Source organism: Pseudophryne corroboree, unplaced genomic scaffold (assembly GCF_028390025.1).
Source record: "Pseudophryne corroboree isolate aPseCor3 unplaced genomic scaffold, aPseCor3.hap2 scaffold_555, whole genome shotgun sequence".
In the NCBI taxonomy this organism is placed as follows: Eukaryota; Metazoa; Chordata; class Amphibia; order Anura; family Myobatrachidae; genus Pseudophryne; species Pseudophryne corroboree.
Window position 1 is genome coordinate 279,146 of NW_026970155.1, and position 16,201 is coordinate 295,346.

The following is a 16,201-nucleotide window of genomic DNA, read 5'->3' on the forward strand; positions in this document are numbered from 1 at the left end:
GATCTGAGACAAAGAAATCTGACTTTTACCAGAGCTGACCAGAGGAAAGCACAAACACAGTCCCCCACTACCACAAATAATGCAGTCGAGTTTCCCACATTTGGGGAAATCACAGGGGTCAGCATACCCAGAATGCAATGAATGAACCTCACCCTGGAAGAACAATCTTCATGACCATGGTATCTCCTATGCAAAATAAGTATGATTTGGGATAGGGCTGGGGAGGGCCGCTGCTCAGGCACATCTCTGTCAAGTAAAGGAGATTCAACTGAGGCAGCACAAGAGAACTCTCATCTGGGGACAACAACTGCAGGGAGAACACATATTTTCAGATGAACATGGGAGAGCAGAAGGCTGCCTAATACTGAAGCACCCCAAACAACAAACCAAATGCAACAACTAGTACAAGCATTCCTGGGGGAAGGTCTGCAGAAGACGTATTTGCATACGGTGATGTCATCCAAGCAGTGGGCCAAAGTTGGCTGGAACCCTCATCTGCATATGAAAAGAGAAAAGGGGTATGCAGGGCATGGCGGCCTTTTGCGGCGCTTGGATGACCCTTAGTTCGCATTAAACACCTCCACCCTCCGTCGGTGTGGGGCTCATGTTGGCTATGCCCCAGCCCCTGAAGCATTCAAGCTGATTTCTTGCAGCAGCTGGGCACTGTAACAGCTCCAGAGCTGCTCTGAAAGGCAAGTAAAAGGGTGTGGGCCCTGCAGCACTACCTGTAGTTTGCATTGTGCGTTGGAAGGCACAAAGTAAGCAGACAGGAGAAGTCAGGAGAGTGCACAAGGGCATAGAAGGCAGCGGCTCAAGAAAAGAGAAGTGGAAACAGACAGCAAACTAAGCTGGAGAGAGACCTGAGACAAAGAGATCTGAATTATACGAGAGCCGACCAGGGGAAACGCAAATTATGCAGTCAAGTTTCCCACATTTGGGGAAATCGCAGGAGCAGCACACCCAGAGTGCAATGGGTGAGCCTTGCCCTGGGAGAAGCACCTTCATGATCATAGTATCTCACCTGGCAGTTATGTAGGAGTTGGGCTAGAGCTGGGGAGGGTCGCTGCTCGGGTACCCCCCTGTCAAGTGAAGGAGATCAAACTGAGGCAGCACAATGGAACTCTCGAAAGAAGAACAAGGCTAGAGGAAGATCTGAGACAAAGAAATCTGACTTTTACCAGAGCTGACCAGAGGAAAACACAAACACAGTCCCCCACTACCACAAATAATGCAGTTGAGTTTCCCACATTTGGGGAAATCACAGGGGTCAGCATACCCAGAATGCAATGAATGAACCTCACCCTGGGAGAACAATCTTTATGACCATGGTATCTCCTATGCAAAATAAGTATGATTTGGGATAGGGCTGGGGAGGGCCGCTGCTCAGGCACATCTCTGTCAAGTAAAGGAGATTCAACTGAGGCAGCACAAGGGAACTCTCATCTGGGGACAACAACTGCCGGGAGAACACATATTTTCAGATGAACATGGGAGGGCAGAAGGCTGCCTAATACTGAAGCACCCCCAAACAACAAACCAAATGCAGCAACTAGTACAAGCATTCCTGGGGGAAGGTCTGCAGAAGACGGATTTGCATACAGTGATGTCATCCAAGCAGTGGGCCAAAGTTGGCTGGAACCCTCATCTGCATATGAAAAGAGAAAAGGGGTATGCAGGGCATGGCGGCCTTTTGCGGCGCTTGGATGACCCTTAGTTCGCATTAAACACCCCCACCCTACTTCGGTGTGGGGCTCATGTTGGCCATGCCCCAGCCCCTGAAGCATTCAAGCTGATTTCTTGCAGCAGCTTGGCACTGTAACAGCTCCAGAGCTGCTCTGTAAGGCAAGTAAAAGGGTGTGGGCCCTGCAGCACTACCTGTAGTTTGCATTGTGCATCGGAAGGCACAAAGTAAGCAGACAGGAGGAGAAGTCAGGATAGTGCACAAGGGTATAGAAGGGAGGGGCTCAAGAAAAAAGAAGTGGAAACAGACAGCAAACTAGGCTGGAGAGAGACCTGAGACAAAGAGATCTGAATTATATGAGAGCCGACTAGGGGAAACACAAATTATGCAATCAAGTTTCCCATATTTGGGGAAATCGCAGGGGCAGCACACCCAGAGTGCAATGGGTGAGCCTTGCCCTGGGAGAAGCAACTTCATGATCATAGTATCTCACCTGGCAGGTAAGTAGGAGTTGGGCTAGAGCTGGGGAGGGTCGCTGCTCGGGCACCCCCCTGTCAAGTGAAGGAGATCCAACTGAGGCAGCACAAGGGAACTCTTGAAAGAAGAACAAGGCTAGAGGAAGATCTGAGACAAAGAAATCTGACTTTTACCAGAGCTGACCAGAGGAAAGCACAAACACAGTCCCCCACTACCACAAATAATGCAGTTGAGTTTCCCACATTTGGGGAAATCACAGAGGTCAGCATACCCAGAACGCAATGAATGAACCTAACCCTGGGAGAACAATCTTCATGACCATGGTATCTCCTATGCAAAATAAGTATGATTTGGGATAGGGCTGGGGAGGGCCGCTGCTCAGGCACATCTCTGTCAAGTAAAGGAGATTCAACTGAGGCAGCACAAGGGAACTCTCATCTGGGGACAACAACTGCAGGGAGAACACATATTTTCAGATGAACATGGGAGGGCAGAAGGCTGCCTAATACTGAAGCACCCCCAAACAACAAACCAAATGCAACAACTAGTGCAAGCATTCCTGGGGGAAGGCCTGCCGCAGATGGATTTGCATATGGTGATGTCATCCAAGCAGTGGGTCAAAGTTGGCTTCAACCCTCGTCTGCATATGAAAAGAGAAAAGGGGCATGCAGGGCATGGCGGCCTTTTGCGGCGCTTGGCTGACCCCTAGTTTGCATTAAACACCTCCACCCTCCGTCGGTGTGGGGCTCATGTTGGCTATGCCCCAGCCCCTGAAGCATTCAAGCTGATTTCTTGCTGCAGCTGGGCACTGTAACAGCTCCAGAGCTGCTCTGTAAGGCAAGTAAAAGGGTGTGGGCCCTGCAGCACTACCTGTAGTTTGCATTGTGCGTTGGAAGGCACAAAGTAAGCAGACAGGAGAAGTCTGGAGAGTGCACAAGGGCATAGAAGGCAGCGGCTCAAGAAAAGAGAAGTGGAAACAGACAGCAAACTAGGCTGGAGAGAGACCTGAGACAAAGAGATCTGAATTATACGAGAGCCGACCAGGGGAAACACAAATTATGCAGTCAAGTTTCCCACAGGAGTATATAGGATACGACCCAGTGGTACCTGACGACATAGATACTAACAGCTATTTAATAATATTACGCTAGAAAGTGATTATTAGCAACATATATATCTATATAAACAACCCCGCCAGGGTTGTGCCTTCAAAAATAATCACACACGGACACGCTTTTTAAACCTTTTTTTCACATCTCTTTATTCTTCTTATGCACATGTATGTTAGTTCTGTGATTTTAACCTTTATGTTTCACTGCAGTTTGGGATAATAATATTAATATTTATCCAATTTTAATACATACTTAATAAAGGTTATATTTTATGATTCATTCATTCTGTCCAGTGCGTCAACAGTGCAGATTTCTTCTTGTTTTTTCTCCCAAATTCTATAACAATGACAGTAAATGTTGTTTCTTTTCAAACAGAACTTTCTTGACCATGCTTCTTGCTTGAAAGATCTGGGAGCACATGGAAAACAGTACAAACCATGCAGTATCACAAGAGCCTTTATTTGATATTTCATGAAGATAGAGCAGAATTGAGGACACGTCAACTATTTCTGCCGAAGGTGGTTCATCTTTCCACATGGTGCCTTTGGCCACTGACACCTTCGTTGAGTCAAAGTCTCTGGCTGTGGTCAGAACTTTGAAAATTTATGTCACCAGAACGGTTCAGATTAGGAAAACAGAGGCTCTGTTTGTCCTGTATGCTCCCAACAGGATTGGGTGTCCTGCTTCCATGTAGACAATTATGCGCTGGATCTGTGGTAAGATTCAGCATGCTCATTCCACGGCAGGATTGCCGTTACTGAATTAGGTGAAGACCCATTCTACTAGAAAGGTGGGTTCATCCTGGGCAGCTGGTCGGGGAGTCTCGGCATTGCAACTTTGCCGAGCAGCTATTTAGTAAACACTTTTGCTAAGTTTTACAAGTTTTAGAGTAAAGGAGATTCAACTGAGGCAGCACAAGGGAACTCTCATCTGGGGACAACAACTGCAGTGAGAACACATATTTTCAGATGAACATGGGAGGGCAGAAGGCTGCCTAATACTGAAGCACCCCCAAACAACAAACCAAATGCAACAACTAGTACAAGCATTCCTGGGGGAAGGTCTGCAGAAGACGGATATGCATATAGTGATGTCATCCAAGCAGTGGGCCAAAGTTGGCTGGAACCCTCATCTGCATATGAAAAGAGAAAAGGGGTATGCAGGGCATGGCGGCCTTTTGCGGCGCTTGGATGACCCTTAGTTCGCATTAAACACCCCCACCCTCCTTCGGTGTGGGGCTCATGTTGGCCATGCCCCAGCCCCTGAAGCATTCAAGCTGATTTCTTGCAGCAGCTTGGCACTGTAACAGCTCCAGAGCTGCTCTGTAAGGCAAGTAAAAGGGTGTGGGCCCTGCAGCACTACCTGTAGTTTGCATTGTGCATTGGAAGGCACAAAGTAAGCAGACAGGAGGAGAAGTCAGGATAGTCCACAAGGGTATAGAAGGGAGGGGCTCAAGAAAAAAGAAGTGGAAACAGACAGCAAACTAGGCTGGAGAGAGACCTGAGACAAAGAGATCTGAATTATATGAGAGCCGACCAGGGGAAACACAAATTATGCAGTCAAGTTTCCCACATTTGGGGAAATCGCAGGGGCAGCACACCCAGGTGAGATACTATAATCAGGAAGGTGCTTCTCCCAGGGCAAGGCTCACCCATTGCACACTGGGTGTGCTGCTCCTACGATTTCCCCAAATGTGGGACACTTGACTGCATAATTTGTGTTTCCTCTGGTCGGCTCTCGTATAATTCAGATCTCTTTGTCTCAGGTCTCTCTCCAGCCTAGTTTGCTCTCTGTTTCCACTTCTTTTTTCTTGAGCCCCTCCCTTCTATACCCTTGTGCACTATCCTGACTTCTCCTCCCGTCTGCTTACTTTGTGCCTTCCAATGCACAATGCAAACTACAGGTAGTGCTGCAGGGCCCACACCCTTTTACTTGCCTTACAGAGCAGCTCTGGAGCTGTTACAGTGCCCAGCTGCTGCAAGAAATCAGCTTGAATGCTTCATGGGATGGGGCATGGCCAACATGAGCCCCACACCAAAGGAGGGTGGGGGTGTTTAATGCGATCTAGGGGTCATCCAAGCACCGCAAAAGGCCGCCATGCCCTGCACGCCCCTTTTCTCTTTTCATATGCAGATGAGGGTTGAAGCCAACTTTGACCCACTGCTTGGATAACATCACCATATGCAAATCCATCTGCTGCAGGCCTTCCCCCAGGAATGCTTGCACTAGTTGTTGCATTTGGTTTGTTGTTTGGGGGTGCTTCAGTATTAGGCAGCCTTCTGCCCTCCCATGTTCATCTGAAAATATGTGTTCTCCCTGCAGTTGTTGTCCCCATATGAGAGTTCCCTTGTGCTGCCTCAGTTGAATCTCCTTTACTTGACAGAGATGTGCCTGAGCAGCGGCCCTCCCCAGCCCTATCCCAAATCATACTTATTTTGCATAGGAGACACCATGGTCATGAAAATTGTTCACCCAGGGTGAGGTTCATTCATTGCATTCTGGGTATGCTGACCCCTGTGATTTACCCAAATGTGGGAAACTCGCCTGCATTATTTGTGGTAGTTGGGGACTGTGTTTGTGTTTTCCGCTGGTCAGCTCTGGTAAAAGTCAGATTTCTTTGTCTCAGATCTTCCTCTAGCCTTGTTCTTCTTTCGAGAGTTCCATTGTGCTGCCTCAGTTGGATCTCCTTCACTTGACAGGGGGGTGCCCGAGCAGCGACCCTCCCCAGCTCTAGCCCAACTCCTACTTACCTGCCAGGTGAGATACTATGATCTTGAAGGTGCTTCTCCCAGGGCAAGGCTCAACCATTGCACTCTGGGTGTGCTGCCCCTGCGATTTCCCCAAATATGGGAAACTTGACTGCATAATTTGTGTTTCCCCTGGTCGGCTCTCGTATAATTCAGATCTCTTTGTCTCAGGTCTCTCTCCAGCCTAGTTTGCTGTCTGTTTCCACTTCTCTTTTCTTGAGCCGCTCCCTTCTATGCCCTTGCGCACTATCCTGACTTCTCCCGTCTGCTTACTTTGCGCCTTCCAACGCACAATGCGAACTACAGGTAGTGCTGCAGGGCCCACACCCTTTTATTTGCCTTACAGAGCAGCTCTGGAGCTGTTACAGTGCCCAGCTGCTGCAAGAAATCAGCTTGAATGCTTCAGGGGCTGGGGCATAGCCAACATGAGCCCCACACCGAAGGAGGGTGGAGGTGTTTAATGCGAACTAGGGGTCATCCAAGCGCCGCAAAAGGCCGCCATGCCCTGCATAACCCTTTTCTCTTTTCATATGCAGATGAGGGTTCCAGCCAACTTTGGCCCACTGCTTGGATGACATCACCGTATGCAAATTCGTCTCCTGCAGACCTTCCCCCAGGAATGCTTGTACTAGTTATTGCATATGGTTTGATATTTGATGGTGCTTCAGTATTAGGCAGCCTTCCGCTCTCCCATGTTCATCTGAAAAAATGTGGTCTCCCTGCAGTTGTTGTCCCCAGACGAGAGTTCCCTTGTGCTTCCTCAGTTGAATCTCCTTAACTTGACGGGGGAGGGGCTTGCCCGAGCAGCCACCCTCCCCAGCCCTATCCCAACTCATACTTATTTTGCATATGAGATCTCTATATCATGAAGATTGTTATCACAGGGTGAAGTTCATCCATTATATTTTAAAATAGGAAGGTTCAAATTACATATTTGAATTGCATCTATGTGCTGGATTCAAATGTCCCCCCCCCTTCCTTTCTCAATTGTGCCCGTCAGCAGCTATTCTAAGGTTGCTGCCAATGGGTGTGACACATTAATTTCTTCTGTGGGGTACACTGGACTCCACAAGGATTCACATTGGGGTGTAGAGTAGGATCTTGATCTGAGGCACCAACCGGCTCAAAGCTTTTGACTGTTCCCAAGATGCTCAGCGCATTCTCCTCTATAACCCCGCTTCCATGAACAGGGAGTTCAGTTTGTAGTTGGTGCCTTCAGTAGCAGGCCACTTAACAGGGGCCTGCCTCAGGCAGCCTATTCTTAGCTATTAATTTTGACAAGAAAATAAGAACTTTTTTTATGAGAATCTACAAGGGCTGCAGCAGGCTAGGTCTAATAGACATCTTTACTGCAGCTTCATCACTCCCAGCGGCGCTGTATACTCCCGTGCCCTGGTTGCTGGGTCACTGCAGCGGAGGCTCCGGTTTCTTCCTAAGGTCAGTCACACACGCACCGCCCTTCCGGATCACGAGGCCGCTGATGAAGGGGAGCGTGGCCGTAGGGGGTGGACCGTGTGCGCACTGGCGTGGACACTGATTACTGGGCAGCCGCTCCACGAGCCACCAGGTACAGTTAAGGAGCACAGGTCTGGGGTTTTTTCTCCCATATTAAACCAATTTTGTACTGCCCGCAGCGCATTGTGATAGGTAATAGGGCCTGATTCAGGTTGGATTGCAATCACAGTAAGCGATCCAACTGCAAAAATTGCTAAGAGCATACGCATGTGCCTGCATTTTCTGCGGCACCCCGCAGAGAATGCGATCGCCTCTGCCTGTCAATCGGGGCAGGGGGGGAGAGGGGGGTCAGCAACACTCCATTTCCAAGTCAGGGATGGAGCGGTGCGGGGGCAAGGCTTCAAAATGGGGTCTGCAACGGAGGAGACACAGGGGGCGTGGTCACAGCGGCTGTATGACATCACATTCAGCCGCTGTGATCACAAAAATGGTGGCGGCTTCCTGCGCGCACATACAGTCTGCACCAGCAGGAGGCTACACCATTTTTTATGATCACGCTGAACTGCAGTGCGACTGCAATTACAGATTGGTCAAGAAGGGAGGCGTCATGCTGGGTGGCCATGTCCTGTCACTGTGCAGGAGCCAGCACCGCTCACACACTAGTCCCCGGGTGCAGCCCCCAACCCCCGGGACACCCGGAGCAACAAAATGTAGATTCAGGCCACCAGGCCACGCCCCTACCTATGAAACCATGCCTCCTTTTTACCATTGCGCTGCTTATCTGCGCGCACTGCATTACAATCTCCTTCGCCACCTCTCTGGGTGTCACCAGTGATAGTGACACCTCTGCCATGCTTGTAGCAGCTGGTCCTAAGATCTACGCCTCAAGCCCTGAGTGTTTGCCCTTGTGACTTGTTGATCATCATAGCGAAGCAGATGCTTACAGAAAACTGCAGGGGCTTAGATTGAAAATAAAAAAATATATGGGTATAAGGTAGAGAGGAGCGGGTTCGGTTCTCCGAGAACCGAATTCCCCACGAACTCCACGTGGTTTACACTGGTCCGAGGCAGGCTCGGTTGTTCCCGCCTGACTCGGAAAACCTGAACAAGGGAAAATGTCATCATCCCGCTGTCGGATTCTCGCGAGATTCGGATTTCATATAAAGAGCTGCGCGTTGCCGCCATTTTTACTCGTGCATTGAAGAGGGAGCGGAGAGGACGTGGCTATGTTCTCTCAGTGGAAATCTCAATATCAGTGCTCAGTATCAGTGGTTACTTATTGCTGCTCAGTAATACTAGTAGTGTGTCTCTCCTGCTCAGTGTCAGTTCTCAGTAGTATCCTCATCAGTGCTCAGTATCACTGCTCATTGTCTTGTGCTGCATTGTGGTGCTCAGCATACTACAGTACATTACTAATAGTCCAGTGCTGCATCTTGCTGCTCAGTGTCAGTTCTAGTATCCTCATCAGTGCTCACTATCACTGCTCATTACATTGTGGTGTTCTGTATACTACAGTAACATAGTAATATAGTAACATATAGTAATATAGTTTTTGAGGTTGAAAAGAGGCAAATTGCCCATCGTGTTCAACCTGTTTTAAGTTGTGATGATTCTACATACTTGCTGAATAATGTTTTATGACTAGTTAACTACTACAACTCATGTTACCCCCGGATTAACCATGTTGATATTTTAAGTATTATAACCTTGGATAGCTTTTTCATTCAGAAATGTATCCATTCCTTTTTTAAATCCAATTACAGAGTCCGCCATTACCACCTTCCCTGGCAGGGAATTCCACATCCTGATTGCCCTAACAGTGAAGATCATAGTATCTCACCTGGCAGGTAAGTAGGAGTTGGGCTAGAGCTGTGGAGGATTGCTGCTTGGGCACCCCCTGTCAAGTGAAGGAGATCCAACTGAGGCAGCACAAGGGAACTCTCGAAAGAAGAACAAGGCTAGAGGAAGATCTGAGACAAAGAAATCTGACTTTTACCAGAGCTGACCAGAGGAAAGCACAAACACAGTCCCCCACTACCACAAATAATGCAGTCGAGTTTCCCACATTTGGGGAAATCACAGGGGTCAGCATACCCAGAATGCAATGAATGAACCTCACCCTGGGAGAACAATCTTCATGACCAAGGTATCTCCTATGCAAAATAAGTATGATTTGGGATAGGGCTGGGGAGGGCCGCTGCTCAGGCACATCTCTGTCAAGTAAAGGAGATTCAACTGAGGCAGCACAAGGGAACTCTCATCTGGGGACAACAACTGCAGGGAGAACACATATTTTCAGATGAACATGGGAGGGCAGAAGGCTGCCTAAAACTGAAGCACCCCCAAACAACGAACCAAATGCAACTACTAGTGCAAGCATTCCTGGGGGAAGGCCTGCAGCAGATGGATTTGCATATGGTGATGTCATCCAAGCAGTGGGTCAAAGTTGGCTTCAACCCTCGTCTGCATATGAAAAGAATAAAGGGGTGTGCAGGGCATGGCGGCCTTTTGCGGCGCTTGGATGACCCCTAGTTCGCATTAAACACCTCCACCCTCCTTCGGTGTGGGGCTCATGTTGGCTATGCCCCAGCCCCTGAAGCATTCAAGCTGATTTCTTGCAGCAGCTGGGCACTGTAACAGCTCCAGAGCTGCTCTGTAAAGCAAGTAAAAGGGTGTGGGCCCTGCAGCACTACCTGTAGTTTGTATTGTGCGTTGGAAGGCACAAAGTAAGCAGACGGGAGAAGTCAGGATAGTGCACAAGGGTATAGAAGGGAGGGGCTCAAGAAAAAAGAAGTGGAAACAGACAGCAAACTAGGCTGGAGAGAGACCTGAGACAAAGAGATCTGAATTATATGAGAGCCGACCAGGGGAAACACAAATTATGCAGTCAAGTTTCCCACATTTGGGGAAATCGCAGGGGCAGCACACCCAGAGTGCAATGGGTGAGCCTTGCCCTGGGAGAAGCATCTTCATGATCATAGTATCTCACCTGGCAGGTAAGTAGGAGTTGGGCTAGAGCTGGGGAGGGTCGCTGCTCGGGCACCCCCCTGTCAAGTGAAGGAGATCCAACTGAGGCAGCACAAGGGAACTCTCGAAAGAAGAACAAGGCTAGAGGAAGATCTGAGACAAAGAAATCTGACTTTTACCAGAGCTGACCAGAGGAAAGCACAAACACAGTCCCCCACTACCACAAATAATGCAGTTGAGTTTCCCACATTTGGGGAAATCACAGGGGTCAGCATACCCAGAATGCAATGAATTAACCTAACCCTGGGAGAACAATCTTCATGACCATGGTATCTCCTATGCAAAATAAGTATGATTTGGGATAGGGCTGGGGAGGGCCGCTGCTCAGGCACGTCTCTGTCAAGTAAAGGAGATTCAACTGAGGCAGCACAAGGGAACTCTCATCTGGGGACAACAACTGCAGGGAGAACACATATTTTCAGATGAACATGGGAGGGCAGAAGGCTGCCTAATACTGAAGCACCCCCAAACAACAAACCAAATGCAACAACTAGTGCAAGCATTCCTGGGGGAAGGCCTGCCGCAGATGGATTTTCATATGGTGATGTCATCCAAGCAGTGGGTCAAAGTTGGTTCAAACACCTTTGCAAAGTTCTATAAGTTTGATACCCTGGCTGAGGAGGACCTCCTGTTTGCTCAATCGGTGCTGCAAAGTCATCCGCACTCTCCTGCCCGTTTGGGAGCTTTGGTATAATCCCCATGGTCCTTACGGAGTCCCCAGCATCCTCTAGGACGTAAGAGAAAATAAGATTTTAAACCTACCGGTAAATCTTTTTCTCGTAGTCCGTAGAGGATGCTGGGTGCCCGTCCCAAGTGCGGTCTACTTCTGCAAGACTTGTATATAGTTATTGCTTACATAAGGGTTATATGTTAGTTTTCATCGGTCTTGGACTGATGCTATGTTGTTTTCATACTGTTAACTGGGTAGTATATCACAAGTTATACGGTGTGATTGGTGTGGCTGGTATGAATCTTGACCTTGGATTAACAAAAATCCTTTCCTCGTACTGTCCGTCTCCTCTGGGCACAGTTTCTCTAACTGAGGTATGGAGGAGGGGCATAGAGGGAGGAGCCAGTGCACACCCAGATCTAAAGTCTTTCTTAAAGTGCCCATGTCTGCTGCGGAGCCCGTCTATCCCCCATGGTCCTTACGGAGTCCCCATCATCCTCTACGGACTACGAGAAAAAAAAATTACCGGTAGGTTTAAAATGTTATTTTTTTCTCTGCAACCCACTGCTAAATTGTGCTTCCTAGCTGTTTTTTATAAAATCACTTAATTAAATCTAACTCTGATTACGTCAGAGAAGGCCAGGTACCCTACACCATAAGAGGGGGTTTGAAATTTTGACTTGTCTACTTAAAGATCACCAAAATCTGATGACAAGGTCAATTACATCCCTGGGTGGGATTGAACCACCAACCTTTTGGTTAATAGCCCATGTAAGTGCAAGAAATCCTGAAGCACTCACTCATCATGGGAAAGTACCAATGTGTTTCTTACAAAAATTCTCCAGATTATTGACTTTTTAAAGTTTTTCTAGGAAACGTTCTAGATGAATGCTTATTAGCCTTTGTCAGTATTGACTTTCGCAAGGTGTCTCTGTGGCGCAATCGGTTAGCATGTTTGGCTATTAACCAAAAGGTTGGTGGTTCAATCCCACCCAGGGATGTAATTGACCTTGTAATCAGATTTTGGTGATCTTTAAGTAGACAAGTCAAAATTTCAAAAACCCCCCTTATGGTGTAGGGTACCTGGCCTTCTCTGATGTAATCAGAGTTAGATTTGATTAAGTGATTTTATAAAAAAACAGCTAGGAAGCACAATTTAGCAGTGAGTTGCAGAGAAAAAAAATTATGCTGGCAGAAAAGTCCAATTGAGTGATTAAACAGCTCTTAATTTTCTGATTTTATGTTTATGCTAACAAATTTGCTCTCTGAAAAGTGTCCACAAAGCCAAGTCTCTGATTAACACCTTTGTAGGAATGGTTTTTCACCTATTACTGAATTAAACTTGCTTCATTGGAAAGGCATCAAAGATGCATCCTCATTTCAATGTCTACTGAAATAATACAGGTTGACACCAGGAAACGTCACTGCATCCTTGCTGCTTCCTCATGGGGAAGTCTGTTTAATGTGAAAACAAGGTGATATCTAATCAGCACACAGGTAAGGAATTAAGAAAATCTTTCTTTATGGGTGAAGATGTTTCTCACAAATTGTTGTCCCAATGCATCATTGAAATTCAAGATGGAAGATGATTTTCATATATCACTTGTACATTTTGCATTGCTCTTCTGGTGACAATGTAGTTTGTTTTTGTCAATTACCATTTCAGTAATAGGGTAAAGAAAATTAAGTGGATTTTTTAAAGAAAACAATGCTGTCAATATACTATTAAAACAAATTAAAATGATAAAAGTTATTGTACTTTAAGTAAAAATAAAAGTGCCAAAATATCAATCCCAGTTTTTGATTACTTTAATTATAAAAAAAAAAATGCACATAGCAGAGGATAGTTTCGATCAATCGACCTCTGGGTTATGGGCCCAGCATGCTTCCATTGCACTACTCTGCTGCTCATGGAAGTGTCAGAGATCCTGAAGACTAAATTGATTAAAGGCCTTAAAGTACTGGACTATAAGGAAAGACTTACTAGGCTGAATATTTATACACTAGAAAAGAGGTGCCTAAGAGGAGATATTATTAATATCTTCAAATATGTAAAGATACATAACAAAGAGTTATCAGAGGAATTATTTATTAAAAGAACACGTGGTCACTCGCTGCGACTGGAGGAAAGTTCAGAACGCAATGGAGGAAAGGTTTCTTCACTGTTAGGGCAATCAGGATGTGGAATTCCCTGCCAGGGAAGGTGGTAATGGCGGACTCTGTAATTGGATTTAAAAAAGGAATGGATACATTTCTGAATGAAAAAGCTATCCAAGGTTATAATACTTAAAATATCAACATGGTTAATCCGGGGGTAACATGAGTTATAGTAGCTAACTAGTCATAAAACATTATTCAGCAAGTATGTAGAATCATCACAACTTAAAACAGGTGGGCAATTTGCCTCTATTCAACCTCAAAAACTATGTTACTATATTACTATGTTATTGTAGTATACAGAACACCACAATGCAATGAGCAGTGATAGTGAGCACTGATGAGGATACTAGAACTGACACTGAGCAGCAAGATGCAGCACTGGACTATTAGTAATGTACTGTATTATGCTGAGCAACACAATGCAGCACAAGACAATGAACAGTGATACTGAGCACTGATGAGGATACTACTGAGAACTGACACTGAGCAGGAGAGACACACTACTAGTATTACTGAGCAGCAATAAGTAACCACTGATACTGAGCACTGATATTGAGATTTCCACTGAGAGAACATAGCCACGTCCTCTCCGCTCTCTCTTCAATGCACGAGTAAAAATGGCAGCAACGCGCAGCTCTTTATATGGAATCCGAATCTCGCGAGAATCCGACAGCGGGATGATGACATTTTCCCTTGTTCAGGTTTTCCGAGTCAGGCGGGAACAACCGAGCCTGCCTCGGACCAGTGTAAACCACGTGGAGTTCGTGGGGAATTCGGTTCTCGGAGAACCGAACCCGCTCCTCTCTACCTTATACCCTATCAATTTTTTTATTTTCAATCTAAGCCCCTGCAGTTTTCTGTAAGCATCTGCTTCGCTATGATGATCAACAAGTCACAAGGGCAAACACTCAGGGTTTGAGGCGTAGATCTTAGGACCAGCTGCTACAAGCATGGCAGAGGTGTCACTATCACTGGTGACACCCAGAGAGGTGGCGAGGGAGATTGTAATGCAGTGCGCGCAGATAAGCAGTGCAATGGTAAAAAGGAGGCATGGTTTCATAGGTAGGGGCGTGGCCTGGTGGCCTGAATCTACATTTTGTTGCTCCGGATGTCCCGGGGGTTGGGGGCTGCACCCGGGGACTAGTGTGTGAGCGGTGCTGGCTCCTGCAAAGTGACAGGGCATGGCCACCCAGCATGACGCCTCCCTTCTTGACCATGCTGTAATTGCAGTCGCACTGCAGTTCAGCGTGATCATAAAAAATGGTGTAGGCTCCTGCTGGTGCAGACTGTATGTGCGCGCAGGAAGCCGCCACCATTTTTGTGATCACAGCGGCTGAATGTGATGTCATACAGTCGCTGTGACCACGCCCCCTGTGTCTCCTCCGTTGCAGACCCCATTTTGAAGCCTTGCCCCCGCACCGCTCCATCCCTGACTTGGAAATGGAGTGTTGCTGACCCACCTCTCCCCCCCTTCCCCGCCCCGATTGACAGGCAGAGGCGATCACATTCTCTGCGGGGTGCCGCAGAAAATGCAGGCACATGCGTATGCTCTTAGCAATTTTTGCAGTTGGATCGCTTATTGTGATTGCAATCCAACCTGAATCAGGCCCTATTACCTATCACAATGCGCTGCGGGCAGTACAAAATTGGGTTAATATAGGAGAAAAACCCCCAGACCTGTGCTCCTTAACTGTACCTGGTGGCTAGTGGAGCGGCTGCCCAGTAATCAGTGTCCACCGCAGTGCGCACACGGCCCACCCCCTACGGCCTCGCTCCCCTTCAGCAGCGGCCTCGTGATCCGGAAGGGTGGTGTGTGTGTGACTGACCTTAGGATGAAACCGGAGCCTCCGCTGCAGTGACCCAGCAACCAGGGCACGGGAGTATACAGCGCCGCTGGGAGTGATGAAGCTGCAGTAAAGATGTCTATTAGACCTAGCCTGCTGCAGCCCTTGTAGATTCTCATAAAACAAGTTCTTCTTTTCTTGTCAAAATTAATAGCTAAGAATAGGCTGCCTGAGGCAGGCCCCTGTTAATTGGCCTGCTACTGAAGGCACCAACTACAAACTGAGCTCCCTGTTCATGGAAGCGGGGTTATAGAGGAGAATGCACTGAGCTTCTTGGGAACAGTCAAAAGCTTTGAGCCGGTTGGTGCCTCAGATCAAGATCCTACTCTACACCCCAATGTGAATCCTTGTGGAGTCCAGTGTACCCCACAGAAGAAATTAATGTGTCACACCCATTGGCAGCAACCTTAGAATAGCTGCTGACGGGCACAATTGAGAAAGGAAGGGGGGGGGGACATTTGAATCCAGCACATAGATGCAATTCAAATATGTAATTCGTACCTTCCTATTTTAAAATATAATGGATGAACCTCACCCTGTGAGAACAATCTTCATGATCAAGAGATCTCATATGCAAAATAAATATGAGTTGGGATAGGGCTGGGGAGGGCTGCTCGGGCAGCACCTCCCCCGTCAAGTTAAGGAGATTCAACTGAGGAAGCACAAGGGAACTCTCGTCTGGGGACAACAACTGCAGGGAGACCACATCTTTTCAGATGAACATGGGAGGGCGGAAGGCTGCCTAATACTGAAGCGCCATATGCAACAACTAGTACAAGCATTCCTGGGGGAAGGTCTGCAGCAGACGGATTTGCATACGGTGATGTTATCCAAGCACTGGGCCAAAGTTGACTGGAACCCTCATCTGCATATGAAAAGAGAAAAGGGGCATGCAGGGCATGGCGGCCTTTTGCAGTGCTTGGATGACCCCTAGTTCACATTAAACACCCCCACCCTCCTTTGGTGTGGGGCTCATGTTGGCCATGCCCCATCCCCTGAAGCATTCAAGCTGATTTCTTGCAGCAGCT

At 47.5% G+C, this 16,201-nt stretch overlaps 10 non-coding genes and 2 pseudogenes across 10 annotated transcripts; 4 read left to right on the forward strand and 8 right to left on the reverse strand.

Moving 5' to 3' along the window:
- Positions 1 to 39: 39 nt before the first annotated feature.
- LOC135032928 (U1 spliceosomal RNA) lies at positions 40 to 203 on the reverse strand. Its single transcript, XR_010228391.1, has one exon. It is a non-coding gene; the product is annotated as a U1 spliceosomal RNA (small nuclear RNA).
- A 670-nt stretch (positions 204 to 873) lies between these two features.
- On the reverse strand, positions 874 to 1,036 carry LOC135032894 (U1 spliceosomal RNA). Its single transcript, XR_010228364.1, has one exon. It is a non-coding gene; the product is annotated as a U1 spliceosomal RNA (small nuclear RNA).
- A 152-nt stretch (positions 1,037 to 1,188) lies between these two features.
- LOC135032926 (U1 spliceosomal RNA) lies at positions 1,189 to 1,352 on the reverse strand. Its single transcript, XR_010228389.1, has one exon. It is a non-coding gene; the product is annotated as a U1 spliceosomal RNA (small nuclear RNA).
- A 702-nt stretch (positions 1,353 to 2,054) lies between these two features.
- On the reverse strand, positions 2,055 to 2,189 carry LOC135032890 (U1 spliceosomal RNA; annotated as a pseudogene).
- A 152-nt stretch (positions 2,190 to 2,341) lies between these two features.
- On the reverse strand, positions 2,342 to 2,505 carry LOC135032941 (U1 spliceosomal RNA). The gene has a single exon (XR_010228403.1). It is a non-coding gene; the product is annotated as a U1 spliceosomal RNA (small nuclear RNA).
- Positions 2,506 to 4,866: 2,361 nt separating this feature from the next.
- LOC135032910 (U1 spliceosomal RNA) lies at positions 4,867 to 5,022 on the forward strand. The gene has a single exon (XR_010228374.1). It is a non-coding gene; the product is annotated as a U1 spliceosomal RNA (small nuclear RNA).
- Positions 5,023 to 5,696: 674 nt separating this feature from the next.
- LOC135032826 (U1 spliceosomal RNA) lies at positions 5,697 to 5,860 on the forward strand. Its single transcript, XR_010228305.1, has one exon. It is a non-coding gene; the product is annotated as a U1 spliceosomal RNA (small nuclear RNA).
- A 152-nt stretch (positions 5,861 to 6,012) lies between these two features.
- Positions 6,013 to 6,175, forward strand: LOC135032887 (U1 spliceosomal RNA). Its single transcript, XR_010228359.1, has one exon. It is a non-coding gene; the product is annotated as a U1 spliceosomal RNA (small nuclear RNA).
- A 3,303-nt stretch (positions 6,176 to 9,478) lies between these two features.
- Positions 9,479 to 9,642, reverse strand: LOC135032932 (U1 spliceosomal RNA). The gene has a single exon (XR_010228395.1). It is a non-coding gene; the product is annotated as a U1 spliceosomal RNA (small nuclear RNA).
- Positions 9,643 to 10,334: 692 nt separating this feature from the next.
- Positions 10,335 to 10,476, reverse strand: LOC135032863 (U1 spliceosomal RNA; annotated as a pseudogene).
- Positions 10,477 to 10,628: 152 nt separating this feature from the next.
- LOC135032872 (U1 spliceosomal RNA) lies at positions 10,629 to 10,792 on the reverse strand. The gene has a single exon (XR_010228345.1). It is a non-coding gene; the product is annotated as a U1 spliceosomal RNA (small nuclear RNA).
- Positions 10,793 to 12,096: 1,304 nt separating this feature from the next.
- TRNAN-AUU (transfer RNA asparagine (anticodon AUU)) lies at positions 12,097 to 12,170 on the forward strand. The gene has a single exon. It is a non-coding gene; the product is annotated as a tRNA-Asn (tRNA).
- The last annotated feature ends 4,031 nt before the right edge of the window (positions 12,171 to 16,201 follow it).